The sequence below is a fragment of the Manihot esculenta genome, chromosome 8 (genome assembly GCF_001659605.2).
Source record: "Manihot esculenta cultivar AM560-2 chromosome 8, M.esculenta_v8, whole genome shotgun sequence".
NCBI lineage: Eukaryota > Viridiplantae > Streptophyta > Magnoliopsida > Malpighiales > Euphorbiaceae > Manihot > Manihot esculenta.
The window spans coordinates 6385478-6402387 of record NC_035168.2 but is presented as its reverse complement, the minus strand read 5'-3'; the positions used below and the strand labels follow the sequence as shown (position 1 = coordinate 6402387).

The following is a 16910-nucleotide window of genomic DNA, read 5'->3' as shown; positions in this document are numbered from 1 at the left end:
ATCTTGAAGTGTTTGAAGTAGGATAGGACTTCAATGCTTTTGAAATTGGAATTCTTCCTTTTTCCCGTTCTGCTGTCCGCCTCTGCTGTCATTTTGATTTGGGCAGTGCTTTGCCCAAATCGCTTGCCCCAATCACTTCCTGTGAGTCTGTCCCAGTTTTCTGCTTTTGCTTGATTTGGGCAGTGATTTGGCCAAATCACTTTGACCCAATCACTTTTCTAGCTTTTTCTGCACTTTTTCTCCAAACTTCCCATTTTCTTCCTTTTCTGCAAAAACATGATAAAAATCATAAATTAAGCTGGAAAATGTGTAATTAAACAGTAATAAAGATAATAAAAATATGGCTAAATTATGTTTGATTAAATACCCCCACACCTAGCTTTTTGCTTGTCCTCAAGCAACAAATAACTTAGTCAATCAAGCTCCTTTTTCTTTTGAGGCTAAGTAGCACTTAATCAGCCCCCCCTAGACTCCTAAACTGAAGTATCACAATATAGAGTACATGCACCAAGGTTGTCCTCTCATTTTCTTGTTTCCTTTTACCTACCGTGGCCAAGAGAAAGGTTTTTGGTTCAATCATACTTATTCTTTTGTTTTAAGCTTGATGCAACCCCTAAGAGTAACTTGCCCTTTTTTAAACACACTTTTTTATTCAGCAGCACTTATTCTTATCCTTGCCTGAAAAAGTCACCAACCTTTTTACGCGAAGGTGCATATTGGTGATACCCACTCTCGGTTACTCAGTTAGTCACTTGTTCAAGTGGCTACTAGCTCTGTTCATAGCTTATTGACCATTGGAACAGGTTTATGATTTGTGCTTTGTGCTGATTTTTCTTTTTCTTTTCTTTTCATAACAGTTTGGTCAAATCAGCTCATAGGGAGTTACACTAACTTTTTATTGGCATGTATTTGTATTTTTATTTCCCTTGACCTCAGCAGATTTAAAGATTCAATTCAAGAGAAAAACTTCCTAATGATTCAATTTAGGTTTAAAGGGTTGGAAAATTTAATGGGGTCATGAGATAGGAAGCTCTTTTAACTTTGTCATCTATGCTGAGTAGAGCAATGGGCCAAAATAAAATTCTGTGTGTATGTGCAGAAGTGAAAGATGTGTGCAAAAGAAAAAATATGTGAAAGAAAAAAAAATTTGGTGTGTGTAATAGGGTAAAAAGATGTAAAAAGAAATAAAAAGAAAGCAAAAGATAATGCAAACAGTGCAAAAATATTCCCCCAGTACTCCCACACCTAGTCCAAACATTGTCCTCAATGTAAAACATATAAAGAGAAAAATAAGAGAGAAAGGGACTCCCTAGGGTGGTGATTTGGCCAATCAGTGGCCAAATCAGGTGTGGTGGTGGTCTGTAGATATGAAGTGTTGAACCAGCAGCTGCAGCATGCTTTCCATGTGTATGATTCGGGCCTCCATTCTGTCAAGTCGAGATTCTGCAGATTGATCAGCTGTTGGAGATTCTGCTGATTTGGGCAGTGATTTGGGCAAATCACTTGGCCAAATCACCACTGTTGTAGTTAAGTTCTGCTGATTTTCCCATCGATTTGCACAAATCGCCTCTGCTGGGTTGCCTCCCAGTAGCGCCCTAGTTTAAAGTCGCGGGCTGGACTTTTCTGACTTGATCAAGGCTCAAGTAATAGGGGGAGAGAAAAGGATTCCAACAGAATTAAGTAAGAAATGCAGCACACCTTTCATTTTGGTTATAACCCATCCTATTTCTTTCATGTACTCATGAAGTAACATGATTAATTTCTCCTCTTTCAAGTGAGGTGTGCCTCTAGCCCCTATGTTTGAAATTTTGAGGTGATTGGGCAGCACTTTGAACTCCAATTCATATTTCTCCAAAAAAGGTGCTGCAATCTGGTACTGAACTTGGGCAAATCGAATTCTGCTTGCACTGATGATTTGGACAAATCAAAATCTATCTGCATTGTTGATTTGATTTCTGCCTGTTCAAGTGATTTGGGCAAATCAGATTCTATCTGTACAAGTGATTTGGGCAAATCGCCTCTGGACCAGTCTGTGCAGTATGCTGTCTCTTCCGTTTCTTTCAAATTTTTCTTGTTTTCCTCATCTTCCTGGCTGGTGTCCCTTGGTATTTGTTTGACAACATTAAGCAAAGGTATGTTGATCTCCACTTTGCGAAAGGTTGCAAGTATTTCTTTCTCTTCTTTTTCTTTTTGTGATCTTGCAAATCTCTTGGGAAAGAGAGGAGGTACCTTAAATTTTTCTTCTAGTTGCTAATCTGCCTTGGTCTGTTTGGAGTTGAATTCTGCCTGGGTCATTGATTTGGGCAAATCATTTTCTGTCTTCTCTAAGGATTTGGGCAAATCGCCACTGCTGGGCAGTACTGTCTGTCCATGATTGGGTCTGTGATTTGGGCAGATCGACTGCCCTGATCACTTTCTGGTAGATTCTCTTCAGTGACCTGTTTTTGCATTTTCTCAGGCCTGTTGTCTTGAAGCTCTTTTCCACTCCTCAATGTGATGGCACTAGCATTCTGCCTTAGATTTATCTTAGTTTGGGAGGGTAGCTTTCCTTGTGATTCAAGTTTACTCATTGAAGTGGCCATTTGACTCATTTGTTGCTCAAGATTTTGCACTGAGTTTGCTAAGGATTTCACGATCTCTTTAAGGGGTGTATTGGACTTTTGAGGTGCTGCTTGGGCTGGATTCCTTTCCTGATAGCTCAGCTATTGATTGGCCCTTGCATAACTGAAATCCAAATTCGGATGGTCCCTCCAACCTGGGTTATAGGTGTTAGAATAGGGATCATATCTTCTTTGCCCATTAAATCCTCCAACTACATTGACTTGCTGGTCCTCTTCTTGAAGGGAAGGACATAGGTCAGTAGGGTGGCTCAAGTTTGCACATATTCCACATGGTTTGGGCTGCTGAATCTGCTGGACTTGTTGGGCTTGACCCACAACAAGGCTACGGACAGCATTGGTGAGATCAGAAATTTGGGATGCTAAAGTGGATGTACTCACCTCCTTCACCCTTCTTGGTGGCTGTTCTTGATCTCCAAATTGCTGTGAGGCTGCTGCCATGGTGGAAATTAAATCCCTTATGGCTTGAGATGACTTGTCTTCAATTGATCCTCCACATGCTGCATCTATGAACTTTCTTTCTGAAGGTAGCAAACCTCCATAGAAGTATTCAATGAGTGACTTATCAGAGATGTCATGTTGAGGGCAGCTTGTGCACAATCGATTGAATCTTTCCCAATATTCATATAGCTCTTCATAATCCTTTTGCTTGATGCAACTAATCTCTCTTCTGATGCCAATAGCTTTTGAGGTTGGAAAGTATTTTCTCAAGAAGACTCTCACCATCCCATCGCATGAAGTGATGGATCCAGGTGGTAAATAGAACAACCATTCTTTGGCAAAATCATCAAGAGAAAAGGGAAAAGCTCTTAATTTAACATGCTCTTTGGAAATACCTTGAGGCCTCATTGTTGAACACACAATGTGAAATTCTTTAAGGTGCTTGTATGGATCTTCATTTTTCAGACCTCTGAATTTTGGAAGGAGATGAATTAATCCGGTTTTGAGCTCAAAATGGGCTGCCAAAGGTGAGTAAGTGATGCACCATAGTGCTTGATCATCCAAGTGTGTTGCTAGTTCGCGAAGAGTTTTTTCTTGTGCCATTGGAGCTCTTGCCTCAACATTTTTAGCTTCAAATTCAGCAAGAACAGCAGCTGGTTCAAGAGTAGTAGCTGCTGCATTTTCTGCCTCTTCAGGTGATGTTGTGGCTGTCTTTATAGCAGCTCGTTCAGCTACTATTTTAAAGGCTGGTTCTGGGATTTTTTTATCAAAAATTTCTGGTTTTTGGGCTGGTTTTGGTGCAATTTTAGGGGCTGGTTCTGAGTGCAGCAGCTTGTGCAGCAACAGATTCAAAAAGTGCAGCATGTACAGCAGTTTCAGCAATTGGTTCAGCAACTTTATTCAGCAGGTGCAGCAGCAGGTTCCTCAGTAACTTGTGCAGCAGATTGTATCTCAGTTTTTGGTATAAGTGTAGCAGCAGTAGGTGGTGTTGCAGCAGGTACAGGTGCAGCAGCAGGTGTTTCAGATGGTTCAGCGGCAGATCGAATGGTGGACACCAAATTTGTTGCCGATGCTGATGCAGATGGTTTTGAGGCTTGTTTCCTCAAGTTTGCTAGCTTTCTCAAGCTTTTGGCAGTATGTTCAATTTCTCGATCGTAGAGAAAAGCTTCTTTACGACCAGCCCTGGTCATAAAAGGAAAATACGTTAGTTAAATCAAATCCCCGGCAACGGCGCCAATTTTTGATAGTGGTTGTCGAAGCCGTCAAAAATAAACCTATTAATCAATCAACAAATAACTTGTAGATAGTGGCAATAGGGTCGAACCACAGGGATTTGACACTACGGATTTTCCTAATAATGACTTGGACAAGTAAATAACAAATAAATAAAAAGAGGGGGGTTTGATTTGATGAATTAAAACTAAATAGCAAGAGAAAGTAATAATTTAAAAAGATGAGAATTCTAATGGGAGAAGGATTCTAGTTGAAGTATGGATCTATTTCAGCTTGTTAGAATTGATCATTGATCTTATTGATACTCCTATTTATTTCAATAAGTTGGTTTAGGACGTGAAAGACGCTTCTCACAATCCAAATTCCTCCTTAGTTTTAGTTCGATTAGAAAACGTTCGCTAATCAAACTCTAGTTAACAAGTTGCCAAGGAACGTCCTTGGGGGTTTTTACTTTTCAACTGCTAACTGCATTAAGACTTAGAGAAATCCAACTCTAACCTTGCCAACCGCGTGGTCAAGTTTAGATTATGCAACTGATTATACTTGTATTTAAACAATCTAAGCAATTACGGACCTAAATCATTTAAACAATTTATCACTCATGCAATTAAAAGCAACAGGCCTTAATTGATTCTAAAAGCAAAACAATAATTATAGAAAGATCAAGTTGCATAAATATTGAAAGTAAATAAGAGTTTAGTAATGGAGTTTTAAATCTCCCAATTCATCACAAATCTGAAATTTCCCAACTTCAACTAGAAAAGAAAAGTGTTTAGCCACTCATGGTGGACAAAATCACAAAAGAAAAGAAGAAAAGAAGAAGGAGAGAGGCTGCCTAAATTATGCAGTGATTCTAATGATATTCTGCAGAAGATCTGATGATTTTTGCTAGTTTGGGGCTGCCTCCGTTTATAGGTGAAGAATCCTAATCCAATTAGGATTTGAAATCCTAGTATGGATTGGTCTTTTTGTAGTCTTTAATCTCCTCTTTACTTTTGTATTTAATTGTGAATAAATCTCCTTCTTGAGGGAGTCTATCTTGGGAGTGCCTCTTGGAGATGTCCTAGGATTGATCTTGAAGTGTTTGAAGTAGGATAGGACTTCAATGCTTTTGAAATTTGAATTCTTCCTTTTTCCCGTTCTGCTGTTCGCCTCTGCTGTCATTTTGATTTGGGCAGTGCTTTGCCCAAATCGCTTGCCCCAATCACTTCCTGTGAGTCTATCCCAGTTTTCTGCTTCAGCTTGATTTGGGCAGTGATTTGGCCAAATCACTTTGACCCAATCACTTTTCTAGCTTTTTCTGCACTTTTTCTCCAAACTTCCCATTTTCTTCCTTTTCTGCAAAAACATGATAAAAATCATAAATTAAGCTGGAAAATGTGTAATTAAACAGTAATAAAGATAATAAAAATATGGCTAAATTATGTTTGATCAGAGATCTAGAATAATCTAGATGAAATATTAGCAGTAATTGGGTAAAATAAATAAAACAATGTTAACTCTTGTCTCCAACATGCTGTTTTGTTTATCCTTTCATTCTCCCTCAAGATGGAGATAGTTCAAGTACTGAAAGTCACATCTTGGACAGTTGGAGATTGAGAGCTTTCGTTCAAGATGGAGATAGTTCAAGTACTGAAAGTCCCATCTTGGACAGTTGGAGATTGAGAGCTTTCGTTCCTAACGACTTAGTGAACAAATGAGCTAGTTGGTTCTTGGAAGCTACATGCACAAGGGAAATGAAGCCTTTGGTCAACTAGTTTCGAACAAAATGGCAATTGATCTCTAGGTATTTCGTCCGTTCATGAAATACTTGGTTTACAGCTATGGAAAGGGATAGGCAAGGGAGGAGATATCTGAAATTCTCGGAGTAGATACACTACCATTGAAGTTAACAGATGATTGTTGTTGCTTCTGTATTCTACTTTAGCTGAAGAGCAACTTATTATCGATTTTTCTTTTCTTTCCACAGTACCGGTGTATGTCCAAGGAAGACGTAATACCCAGTTACAAATTTTCTAGATATATGACATGTGGCCCAATCCACATCACAATAAGTTGCGAGCTGAAGGGTATTTTGCATCAGAAAGAAGAGACCTTTACTTAACCCTTGATATATTTAAGGACGTGCAATGCAACATCGAGGTGGGGCTTTTGTAGAGTCTGCGTAAATTGGCTCAGCTGCTGTGTGGAGAAGGCAATGTCTGGTCTCAACTGTCAAATATAGTAAATGTTCAATTGATCACCTGTATTGTTATGGGTTGGGTAATTTCTCTTCTATTTCATTTTCTAGCTTTAGGCCCTTTAGAAGTGGGTATGAAACACTTTTTGCATCCTTCAAACCAGCATCATGTATAATGTCCTATGCATATTTCTATTGAATTAAGAACATCCCTTATGTGGAATGGGCTATTTCAAGACCTAGGAAGTATCTTACATACCCCAGGTCCTTGATTGTGAATGCACTACCTAGAAACCAATTGCATATTGATTATATCCAATAATGAAAACATCGTCAATATAAACCAGCGGTGCGAAAGTTTTTAAAATCCTTAACAAATAGGCAATGGTCGATCTCAGATTTTCTAAACCCAAAATTTTTCAATCTGGTTGACAGTTCTTTATAAAGACTTTTGATTAGCTTATATACCTGACCATTAGCAGCCTTAGTATCACCTTCTGGTGGTATCATGCACAGTCCTCAATGAATTCATGTAGGTAAGCGTTATTGATATCCAATTGATGGACTGAGCAGATATGGTTAGAAAAATTCTAACAGTGATTATCTTGGCCATATGGGAAAACTATCATGATAGTTTATTCTTGGCAGTTGGTTGTCCTCTGGGTTTTACTTTATCTTACAAACCCATTTTGAGGTGATAGCCTTCTTTCTCGTGGATAGATCTGTCAATGTCCATGTGTCATTATTTTCTAATGCATCTAACTCATTTTGCATGGCTATAACTCAATTATTGTGCTCTTTTGCCTTCTGAAAGAAGTAAATTATGTAAGATCGGATATATTTGCCACAAAATTAATGTAATCATAACTGAATGTAGGTTGTGTATAAGAAATAGAATTTGTATCAGTTAATGGGTTTGGTAGGACTTTTCATGATGACAAATGAAAAACTTCTTTTTTGAAAAACTGCATCTCTGGAGACAAATATTTTCTTGCTTTCTAAATCATACAATTTGTGTCCTTTGAAACCAAGACTTATTTATAAACTCTATTCTATTATCAAATCTGACAATTTTATTTTCTTTCTAAAATGGGGTTTGAATCATTTTGAAAAATTCTTCCAAAATATTATGAAATCCTATTTGGTCTTTTAGCAAATTGATTCACGTAGATCTCAAATAATCTTGTATTATTGTTAAAATATATGTTGCACTGGTTATAAATGAAACAACCCGGCCCAAACTGACCCAAATAACTTTTGGATCCACTTTCCACTTGGTCCAAAATGGTTAACCCAAGTTATTTAGTAGTTTTGTATTAGCTATTATATACAATTTCGATTTGCCGTAATCCGTCAATGTGGGACGGAAGCTCACAGTTGAAGCACACAGCTGATTCTTACACTCTCCCCTGCTAAATTTGCGACGTCCTCGTCGCAACTGAATCGGATACAATTGCTAACTAGGACCGGACCCTTAGGTATTGTGGTTCGCTAGTGCCTTGGGTGGCTCCACCTCGTCTCTCACGGGTAGCCCTTTACTCGCAGGCCCACTAGCTCCGCACAATTTGTCTGAACTAGGGTGGCTCTGATACCAATTGAAATAGCCCGGCCCAAACTGGCCCAAATAACTTTTGGATCCATTTTTCACTTGGTCAAAATGGTTAACACAAGTTATTTAGTAGTTTTGTAAGAATCAGCTGTGAGCTTCCGTCCCACATCGACGAATTACAGCAAATCGGAATTGCATATAATAGTTAGCACGAAACTAAAACTGCTAGGGGTGGATCAGCAAAAAGAATCTGTAATATTAAAAGTATAAGGAGTGAATACAATCTACTCAGTGAGTGGATAAATAAATAACAAAGGAGAAAAGATAAAGTTTAGGTACTTAATAGTACCAAATATTTAGCTAAAATAAGTCAGCTGAATAAATACAATTTAATTCAACTAATATAAAATGCTAAGATTTCACTGCTGGATAATGAATCCAAAAATCCACATACACTCATAATATGCTCCTGTGGATAATGTTGGCATCTCAGGTGTGATAAAATAAAATAATGACAGCCTGAGAGCAATGCTGGCATCTTAGACTCTATGATGACAATATTAGCCCAAGAGCTAATAAAATATTGGTCATACACATATGCAGATCTACCACCAAAAGGTGACCACCTGACGCAGTACAAGTTGGCAGCTTAAGCAAGCAGCTGATTCTTACACTCTTCCTTGCTAAATTTGCAACGTTCTCGTCGTAACTGAATCGGATACAATTGCTAACCAGGACCAGACCCTTAGGTATTGTGGTTCGCTAGTATCTCGAGCGGCTCCATCTCGTCTCTCACGAGTAGCCATTTCCTCGCAGGTCCACTAGCTCTGCACAAGTTGTTTGACCCAGGGTGGTTCTGATACCAATTGAAACAGTCCGGCCCGAACTGACCCAAATAACTTTTGGACCCACTTTCCACTTGGTCCAAAATGGTTAACTCAAGTTATTTAGTAAACCGCGTCCCACATCGGGAAATTTCGGTAATTCCGAATTGTATATAATAATTAGCACGAAACCACTAAATAACTTTGGTTAACCATTTTGGATCAAGTGAAAAGTGGATCCAAAAGTTATTTGAGCCAATTCGGGTCGGGCTGTTTCAAGTTTCGTGCTAGCTATTATATACAATTCGGAATTACCGAAATTTCCTGATGTGGAACGCAGTACAAGCTAACAGTTCAAGCAGACAGCTGATTCTTACAATAAATCTTATGGAATAAGGTTTATATAAATAAATGTGTACTAATTCAAAAATGTCTTTAGATGAAATGTGACCCTTAGGAAAATAAAGTCTTTGTTATTTAGCAAGTGGGCAAACTTCATAAATATGATGATTCACAAAATATAAGCCATTTAAATTTCTGATGTAATATAATTTTCTTTTAGAAATATGTCTAAGTCTTAGATGTCAAATGTCATACAATTATACATGAGTAACATTTTCAAGGTTACTAGTAGTAAGGTTACTAGTAGTACAAGAGTAAGATAGCTTTACGGCTAATTATTCTAGTATTTAGTTGTTGGAAAGAATATTCTGCTATAATTGTAATTAATTAATGATTAATATTACCATAGTTAGCATAATCCTAACATTATTCTAGGTGATGATTGATAATATAATTAGAGGCATAATTGATCATATCTTGTATTATATAATCCTTGTATCCTATTACACAGAAAGTAAGAAAATGAAAAATATTTTTCTTCCTATAATTCTAGATGGTATCAGAGCGGGTTTCGGTCTAAAAGTTTAGCCGATTTTTCCTGCAATCATCATTTACCATAATATCTTTTCCAACTCTCTGACACCGAGAAACAGCAATGGCCGATTCTTCTAGCTAGAGTCCAGCTGATCAATCCCAAGCAGTAACTGATCCAATAGTAGACCTGTTACACAAACTCTTTCTGTTAATTCAGAATAGCGAAAATGCAAATTAGAAACCATCAAATCTAATTACTCTTAATTCAGCACATTCGTCGTCCGAAAACTCCAATTATATCGTCTGGGCAAAGACAATGGAGATGTTTATTATAGGGAGGGGAAAATTAAATCACTTAACTGGGATCCCCCCTCCTCCAGCAGAAACAGACCCAGCCATTCACCTATGGCAAGTCAATGATAGCATCGTCCGAGGATGGATGATCCAGATAGTAGAGCAAAAGTTCCGTCCAAATCTATTGTAATACAAGACAAGCAAAGGGCTTTAGGATGCCCTCAAAATCAGGTTCAATGCAGGCAGTAACAAACTGATTATTTATGAGTTACAGTCTAAGGCATATAAGTTGACACAACAAGGAAGCACGCTGGAGGATCTATACAATGATCTCCAGACCATCTGGGCCGAGATCGATGAAAGACAACCAACCAGAATCGAAGGGAACACTAATGTAATACCCGGCTAGACTACGGTATCGAAATTCCTACCGTCCGGTGGAATCTCAGATGTCGGAAACCTCTAGAAGGGTAAAATCATGTTTTCATAAAATGTTTTAATATATTTTATGATTTTAAGTAAGAAAGAAATTGAAATTTGAATGAAAAAGACCATGGAGGCATTTCCAGGTTCGGCCGCCGAACGTGGGATAGTTTAGGGGGGCAAGTTAGGCTTCCGAAAGTGGCTCAGGTTTGGCCGCCGAACCCCATGTTCGGCCGCCGAACTTGCATGATTTTTGGAGGCACTTTAGGTTGCCGAAAGGTGGTCTGGCCAGCCCCTATATAAGGGCTCCATGGCCGAAATGGGCGAGTTTTCTCTCCATTTTCGGCCAACGGTGAGTCCATGCTCTCCCATGGTCGTTTTTGATGATTTTCCTCCAATCTTTCAAGTTTTAACAAGTGTTTGCTTGGTTTTTGGAAGATTTGTGAGCTTTGAGCAAGTTTTGGAGCTTGGAGACCCAAGGAGCTAGATCTCCCCCATCTCCGAGTTAGATCGCCTCTCCTCTCGTTCTCCAAGAGATAAGAATAGATCCTTAGCTCATTTTATGTTTTAAACGAGTTTTATGAAAGTTTGTGGGGTAGAAATGCATGTTTAGGTTTATATTGAGTTTTTGGGTTAATGTTGAGTTCTTGAGCAATGTGTGTTGTATATGTTTGTTTAATGTGTTGTAGTTGGGGTTTAGGATAGTTTGAGGCCCCTAGGAACTTATGTATGTGTGTATGCATGTTGTGGAAGTGTTGGTTTTGAGTTGAATGGTTTGGGAGGCAAATGTGCATCTTGGAGGCTGAGTTCTGCCCTTTGGAAGAACTCAGGTTCGGCAGCCGAAGGGACTTTCGTCCGCCGAACCTGCCTGTGGAGGCAAGCCTTTGGCTGCCGAACCCTGCCCCCGAAAGTGGACTTTCGGCTTTGGAAGGGAGTTTCGGCCGTCGAAGGTACCGCCGAACATGCATGAGTTTCGTCTCTGAAAGGAACCTTCGGCCGCTGAAAGTGCCGCCGAAGGTGCATGACTTTCGTCTCTAGAGGGACTTTCGGCCGCCGAATCTGCCGCCGAAAGTGCCCTGTCCAGCCTTCCTTTGCATGTTTTCTATGATTGTTTTAAGGTGTTTTAGGGGATTTTTGGAGAATTGTTTAGAGTCATGTTCTTGTATGTTTGGTCCCTCATTTGAGTCCACCTGTGTAGATTCAGACCCGAGGAATCGAGGACCCCAGCAGTGAGACAGCTGCTCCAGTGTCTTGTCAGAGCTAGCCTGAGGTGAGTAGAATAACTCTTTATGTTTCAAAGTAAATAAATCAGTTTTAGAGCATGTTCATGCATCACGAATGTCATGAGATATATTAGGTTGTTTGCATTAGAATTCACGAATATGTTGCATTGCATAATATGATGATGATGTGGATGGGTGTTGGATGATCCTTTAGTCCTCGTATGATATGTTATGATATGATATGATATGGTATGGTATGGAAGTCCAGGTCGAGGCCCATTCTACGCCCCTGGCACTATTGTGTAATACCCGGCTAGACTCCGGTATCGGAATTCCTACCGTCCGGTGGAATCTCGGATGCCGGAGACCTCTAGAAGGGTAGAATCATGTTTTATAAAAATGTTTTAATGTGTTTTACGATTTTAAGTATGAAATTAAATGAGTTTTTGCATGAAAAGTCCTTGGAGGAAAACCCAGGTTCGGCCGCCGAAAGTCAAGTTCGGCCGCCGAACATGCATGCGTTTTGGAGGCACGTTAGGCCCCCGAAAGCATGAGTTAGGGAAGTCCAGTTTCGGCCGCCGAAAGTCAAGTTCGGCCGCCGAACATTGCATGGATGCGGAGGCACATTCGGCCCCCGAACGTGGCCTGGCCAGCCACCTATAAAAGGGGCACTTAGCCGAAATGGGCGAGTTTTCTCCCATTTTCGGCCACAGCAAGTTTCCAACCTTCCCTTTGCAACTCTTGTGTTCTTCCTCCAAATCTCTTCCATTTTTTCTTGAGTTTTAAACTCACATTGTCAGTTTTGAGCATTTAAACCAAGTTTTGGAGCTTTGGGAACTCAGGCGCTCATTTTCGTGGATCTCCAAGTTTAGGTCGTCTCCCTCTCGATCTTCAAGAGGTAAGAGCCGATCTTAAGCTCCTTAGGTGTTTTAACTAAGTTTTATGCAAGATTTATGGGATAGAAATGCATGTTAGGGTTATTTGAATATTTGGGTTTAGGTTATGATTTTGAACAATGTATGTTGATTTTTGTGTGATGGAAGTGTTGTAGTTGGGGTATATGCTAGTTTGAGACCCCTAGGTGTAATATATGATATGTATGCATGTTTTAGAACTAGTTTTTGCATGATTTGAACTTGGGAGGCGAAATGTGCATAGAGGAACTGAGTTTCTGCCCTTCGGGAGAAGCTCAGGTTCGGCCGCCGAAGTGACTTTCGGCCGCCGAACCCCCTTTGTGGAGGCAGCATTCAGCTGCCGAAGTTGCCCCCGAAAAGAGACTTTCGTCTCTGTCTGGGACTTTCGGCCGCCGAAGGTGCCGCCGAAAGTGCCTGACTTTCGGCTCTGGAGGGACTTTCGGCCGCCGAACCTGCCGCCGAAAGTGCCCTGTCCAGCCATTTCATGCATGTGTTTCCATGATTATTTCATGATGTTTTAGGGGGTTTTTGGGGAGTAGATTAGAGTTATGTTTATGTATGTTTGGTCCCTCATTGGTGTCCACCTGTGTAGGTTCGGACCCGAGGAACCGAGGACCCCAGCAGTGAGATAGCTACTTCAGAGTCTGTAGAGCTTCAGCCAGAGGTGAGTGGAATAAACCTTAAGTTTTTAAATAAATGAAATATAACTTTTTGAGCATGTTCATGCATCATATATGCCATGTGATATTATAGGGTGTTTGCATTAGTAATCACGAATATGTTGCATTGCATAATATGATGTGGATGCGGATTGGCTATTGGATGATCCTCTAGTCCTCCTATGATATGATATGATGAGGATACGGTATGGATTGCCAGTGAGGCCCATTCTACGCCCCTGGACTATGTTAAGAGAAAGACCAGTGAGGCCCATTCTACGCCCCTGGCATATTGGAATGTTATGTTATGTTATGTATGTAAGAGAAAGACCAGTGAGGCCCATTCTACGCCCCTGGCACGATTGGACTATGTTGAGGACTAAAGGTGACAATACCATCCTTATGTGATATGTTTGTGATGTGTTGCATTTCATGGAAGCATGAAATATTTTAATATATGTTTTCTCTATTCTGTTCACTGGGTTTTGTAGCTCACCCCTCTCCCCTAACCCCAGATGTGCAGGTACAGGGTAGATCAGGAGGTTAGCCAGAGTATGGAAGCTATGTTTATGTAATAGTTAGATTGTGGACATGACAATTGTGTTATGATGTAATGTAAAAGTGTTTTAAGTTATGTTATGTAATTTGGATATTGAGGATAGAGTTGTGCTTGACCAATACAGATTGTTAATCCCACTTGTATGTACATGGTCTTTATGATATGAGATATGAGGCTATGTTTCAACCAAGCTTATGTATGATGAGATACCCCATTGGAGCATTTGATGAGGGCTCCAGTGGAGGTTTATGTTATGTTTATGTTTATGTACCGGTTGAGCTTGGTTGTTATATGAGAATGTCTACAGGTTTATGAGTATTGTTGATCATGTATGGGATTAAACAGGATTACAGGTTATGTCAGGCTTGTTACGGTTCCCGGCGGCCTTATGCCGATCTGGATCCTAGCGCCGGTAGCAGTCCTGATTTCCGGGCTGTTACAGAGTGGTATCAGAGCCCTAGGTTATTATGGTCGGACCTAGAGTGTCGGGCTCATAGATGTTATAGCAGGTCAAGCACAATAGGAAAGTCATGTCCACTAGGATAGGATATGGAGTCCTGTCTTGTATAATGATGTGATATGCCATGATTATATGCATGTGCATAAATGATATGCTATGATATGTGATGTATGTGATGCGGGTTCATGTGTGCCCACATGAACCATATGATGCTAATGTTTGTGCTATGTGTGCTGTTTTCAGAAAACAGGATGAGAGGAACTCGTTGATCTGCAAGATTGACTGGAGTGCCACCTGAGGATGAGGGCATGAGCGCCCGTCCTCCAGCATTGCCTAGGGCAATGTCGAGTAGGTCCAACAGGGACCGAGCAGTGAGAGACCCTAGAAGGTCTTTAGATCTGGGAAGAAGCAGATCAGTACGAGGAACCGTTCAGGGTGGCATGTCAGAAGATGTGGGAGATGACATGGATGTGGACCAGAGGAGGGATGGCAGTTTGGGGATGAGTATGTCAGAGGAAGGTATGGGAGAGTCCCAAGGAGGCACTCAGGCCTCGGGTTTTGTTCAGCCACCCCATTACCCACCTTTCTCACAGAATCCCGGGTATTCGATGGGAGGTACATCGGATTACCCTAGTTTTAGCCCCTACCCCACACAGATGCCATACCCACCATATTACCCACCATACCCACAGTATCCTATGTATCCACCACCACCCTACCATCCAAATCCAGCAAACCCTACTACAGAAAATGTTGCACCTCCTCCACCACCAGCAGCACCTACTGTCCCAGGAACCCAAATACCTCAACCTAGCTCATCTGGAGGGAGCAAAGTCAGAATGACTGATTATATGAAGTTGGGTGCTCCCCAGTTTGAAACCGGTGATGACCCGTTTGTGTACCTTGAGAGGGTCAAGGCGATAACAGATGAGATAGGGGCGGATGACAGTAGAGCCATTCAGATGGCTGGGTTCACACTAAAATGCAAGAAGGCCCGTGAGTGGTTCAAGAGCTATGTGAAACCGAGGGTGGATAGTCTATCATGGGAGGAGTTTGCTAATGAATTTGCAGGGTGGGCTTTCCCTGATAGTTCAAGGGAATTGAAGATGATAGAATTCGAGCAGTTGAGACAAACTGATGACATGAGTGTAGATGAATATACTGACAGATTTATGGAGTTGCTGCCATTTGCTGGGCAGAACCTTGATACAGATCAGAAGAAGTCAAGGAGGTATATCATGAAGCTTCATTCCAGGTATTCCTCCTTGATACAGTCAGCAGATAGAGAGAGTTTTCATGCCATAGTAGACATGGCTAGGAGGATGGAGGCTAGTGCTATCATCGAGGGAAAAGTCAAACAGTCAGCAGCACAGCCTTCTGGTTCCAAAACCTCAGGTAAGGGAAAAGTGGATCCTTCTTCCTTAAGCTCAGGTAGTAAGAGGTGGGGCAGTACCACCAAGAAGTTTAAGAAGAACAAGTTCTGGAACAAGATCAAGTCAGGTCTGGGATTAGGAAGTGGCTCGAGCTCAGGTGCAGAGAATGCAGTATGTAAGAAATGTGGGAGACCGCACAGAGGAGTATGTCTGGTTGGGACATCAGCCTGCTTCAGATGTGGGCAAGAGGGACACATGGCACGGGAGTGTCCTAGAGCAGCTTTTGTGACACAGTCTCAGCAGACAGCTTCTGGTAGTGTGGCTCAGCCAGCAGCTCCAGCCATGACACAGGCCAGTGGCAGAGGCAGAGGGAGAGGATCAGCCTCTTCTTCAGCAGGGTTCAGAGGTGAGGGTCCGTCAGCTCCAGCAAGGATCTTCACCATGACACAGCAGGAGGCAGATGCATCTAACACCGTGGTGGCAGGTAATTTAGTCATTGGGTGTTCTGATGTGTATGCATTAATGGACCCTGGTGTATCTCATTCTTTTATTGCTCCGAGGGCCGTAGAGAGGTTGGGATTAATGGTCTCTGGGTTAGAGTGTCCTCTCTGGGTCAGTGGACCCAAGTGTGATCCATCAGTGGCAGAGTCAGTCTGTCAGTGTAGTCCAGTTTTTGTTGAGGGGAGATGCATGTCCGCCGACCTTGTGGTTCTAGAGTTGACAGATTTTGACGTCATTCTAGGGATGGACTGGTTATCTACCCATGGCGCTACCTTGGACTGCAGGGACAAGGTAGTCAGGTTCAGAGATCAGGATGGATCAGAGGTCGTCTTCAGAGGAGACAGGAGGGGTACACCTAGAGGTTTGATCTCATCTCTTCAGGCTCGTAGGTTGCTTAGGAGGGGATGTCAGGGGTATTTGGCTCATGTGAGAGAGCTAGACAGTCAGATTAGAGAACCCGCCGCAGTGCCAGTGGTCAATGAGTTTTTAGATGTGTTCCCAGACGAGTTGCCAGGTTTACCACCTGTTAGGGAGATAGAGTTCGAGATTGAACTGATGCCTGGAACTAGACCGATCTCTATCCCTCCCTACAGGATGGCACCAGCTGAGTTGAAAGAATTGAAAGAACAGTTGCAAGAGTTGGTAGACAAGGACTTCATCCGACCGAGTACCTCACCCCGGGGTGCTCCAGTGCTGTTTGTAAGAAAGAAGGATGGATCCCTTAGACTTTGTATCGACTATAGGCAGTTGAACAAAGTCACTACCAAGAATAAGTACCCATTGC

The 16910-nt window shown here is 41.3% G+C and overlaps 1 non-coding gene across 1 annotated transcript; it reads left to right on the top strand.

Annotated features, from left to right (window-relative positions):
- Positions 1-3189: 3189 nt before the first annotated feature.
- On the top strand, positions 3190-3296 carry LOC122724465. The gene has a single exon (XR_006351838.1). It is a non-coding gene; the product is annotated as a small nucleolar RNA R71 (small nucleolar RNA).
- The last annotated feature ends 13614 nt before the right edge of the window (positions 3297-16910 follow it).